Source organism: Aegilops tauschii, unplaced genomic scaffold (assembly GCF_002575655.3).
Source record: "Aegilops tauschii subsp. strangulata cultivar AL8/78 unplaced genomic scaffold, Aet v6.0 ptg000923l_obj, whole genome shotgun sequence".
In the NCBI taxonomy this organism is placed as follows: domain Eukaryota; kingdom Viridiplantae; phylum Streptophyta; class Magnoliopsida; order Poales; family Poaceae; genus Aegilops; species Aegilops tauschii.
Genome location: NW_027333142.1, coordinates 28,197 through 31,240, shown reverse-complemented (window position 1 = coordinate 31,240; position 3,044 = coordinate 28,197). Strand labels below are relative to the sequence as shown.

The 3,044-nt window shown below is 28.8% G+C and overlaps 1 non-coding gene across 1 annotated transcript; it reads right to left on the bottom strand.

Annotated features, from left to right (window-relative positions):
• Positions 1 to 1,028: 1,028 nt before the first annotated feature.
• Positions 1,029 to 1,108, bottom strand: TRNAL-UAG (transfer RNA leucine (anticodon UAG)). Its single transcript has one exon. It is a non-coding gene; the product is annotated as a tRNA-Leu (tRNA).
• Positions 1,109 to 3,044: the final 1,936 nt, after the last annotated feature.

The following is a 3,044-nucleotide window of genomic DNA, read 5'->3' as shown; positions in this document are numbered from 1 at the left end:
TAATGTAAACGAACCATAACTATGTAAGCCTATTCCTAATAGATTTATACCAAAATAACAAATCCAAATTATAAGAAATCCTATCGAAGCTATAAGTGCAGAATTCGTACCCTTCCAATTTGTATTTGTTCTACTATGTAAATAAATTGCGAATATGGTCCAAGTAATAAATGCCCAAGTTTCCTTAGGATCCCAATTCCAATAGGATCCCCAGGCCTCATTAGCCCATACTGCTCCACAAAGAATACCTACGGTTAAAAGGGTAAATCCTAGGCTAATGACACGATAACTCCAAGAATCCAAACGCTCCGTTAATTGATATTTGTAATAATTTGGAAATGAAGGGACAGAGGTTCTTTTTAAAGCACTTCTTTTTGCATAAAAATATTTAATATCACTAAAGAAAAATGTTTTATTTAAAACATTTTTTTTCTTTTTAGAAAAGAAATGGAAATTATTTCGAAATCTAATGATTAGAATAGCGGCAGATAATAAGGATCCGCACAAAAGAGTTGCATAGCTTAATAACATCATACTGACATGCATCATTAACCACTGAGATTGTAGAGCAGGTACTAGTATCGTGGATTGATGCATTTCAGTTAAAAGACCCGATGTGGCAAAGCCTTGCGTTAAAATAGTACTTGGCGTAGTTATTGTGCTTAAATCATTTTTAGAGTTCTGTATTTTAGGAATGGTATGAAGAATATACAGGGCCCATGAAAGGAAGATCAATGACTCATATAAATTACTTAATGGAAAATGTCCCGAGGAAGCCCAACGAGAAACTAAGAATCCTGTTATAGAGAAAAAAGTAACTATCATTCCTTTTTCTGACGAATCACGTAATCCTCCAAGTTCACGAACTAATAAGGTTATAAAATGAATCGTAATCACAATTGAAATCGTTGAGAAAGAGATATGAGTTAGTATATGTTCTAAAGTTGCAAATAGCATAAGGGGAAGGTCCCATTACAAAATTGTAAATTTCGAATTGATTTCTAATCTATTGTATTCTTTTTCAAGAATGCCGCCACTCGGATTCGAACCGAGATGCTTGAGCACTGCTTCCTAAGAGCAGCGTGTCTACCAATTTCACCATGGCGGCTAACTTCAAATAATAGGTAACTTAAAAGAATAATAGCTATTATCTTGGAATCGTCGATATTGGGAAAGTCCATAAAATTTAGGAACATTAGAGTTTTCATTAAAATAGACTTCGTTTGGTAGTATCGTTTCCATTTTTTTTTTACAATAAACTCTTGCTTTGCCCAATAGAAACACAAACACTGCTTGAAAGAGTTGGAATTTCTTTTTTCTAACTTGCAATTGTAGAACTAATTTTTTCTAATTAATTTCTCGTTTACATTTTGAAAATTCTTTCAATACAATGAAAAAAATCCAAAAGGGTTTCTATTTAATGATGAAATTAAAATGGATAAATGGAAAAGGCTTTTTGGATTTTTTAAAAATTTCTAGAATGAAAGTCTTTATGCTCTTATTAATAAGATTTACTAACCTTATGATTTTGGAGAAGATAGGTGGAAGTTGTAAGTCCTATTGTAAGAATACTCCACTTTTCATAATTTTCATAATAGAATATGAGGATTCTATTATGAAAATTATGAAAAGTTCATTGATAGGAAAAGAATACTTAGCACACAGTATACCAAACAAAACTTTTTTTTCTTGTATATATAAGATAAGAGGGGTTTTTTGTTCTAAGAATATTGTACCGAGTAATTCGACACATAAAAGTACATTCAAAGAAGAATCAAAATTATTAAATAATTGGAATTCTTTTTTGATAAGTCAATTCATATTATTCCAAAATCTTATTATTTGTTTGTTGCCCAGAAAAACCCTTTGGTTTTGGATGCTCATTACCGCTCGAAAATGATCTTGATTTTACTAAAGAATAAGATTGTACTATGGAAAAATAAGTCTTTTTCTTCCAAATATTTTTACGAATACGCTTTTTTGACATTGAAGTACGTTTTTTTGGAACTGCCATTCAAAAAGGAAATTACTTTTTTCTAGTTGTATGTGAAAGACATCTATTGCTGCAAATCAATCCTTCTTTCTTCTTTTTATTAGTATTTATACTTAGATACTGAAAGATACTTAAATTTTGAATTATTTTTTACTTCATTTTGTCTAATGCGGATAAGACAACAAGAATTTTTTAACATTTTTTCTTTATATATTTTATACTTGTTTTTTAATAATATAGAATATATAGAAAGGTTTCTCATTTAAATCTATTTATATCTATTTATATATCAAGTATACTCCATATATAGATATATGGTATGGAAGCCTATCCCCCATATAAGATAAGACGGGGGGATAAAAAGAAGGGAAAATGAAAATAGTTAATTAAGTTCAGAATGGTATTCCATAAAGGAAAGGAATTCCAATCAAAACAAAAAATACTGAGTCTCTTAAACAAGACATTCTAAAACTTAGGTAATTTATAGTCATTAGGATTTTAGTTCTATATGAAGTAAGGACTATTCGATAATTTCTTATAAACATAGGTTTTCATTGAATTCACTCAATCAGTTAATTATGGAACAAGAGAGCTGTTTCATCTTTGTTTTAAAGAAATATAAAAATGAATTATGAATAGAAAGTAAAATGATTCCACTTTTTTTTTTTATTTTTATAAATATCTTTATTTAGTTAATAAAATAACTAGGTAACGAAGTTATTTTATTAACTTTTTTAATTTAACCAACTAAACCCATTCTTAATTTTTAATTATTTCAATGAGATAAATTTTGGAAAAATTAAGAATTTCAGTATTTTTTCTTATTCTTTTTATTTATTCTTTCAGAAAGAGATAAGAATTGGTTTGGTGAATCGGAAACAATTTTATAGAAAAATTGAAGTAAAAATTGAAGTAAAAATTGCAATTTCTTTTCTTATGGAACATACATATCAATATGCATGGGTAATCCCTCTTCTCCCACTTCCAGTTATTATGTCAATGGGATTTGGCCTTATTCTTATTCCTACAGCAACAAAAAATCTTCGTCGCA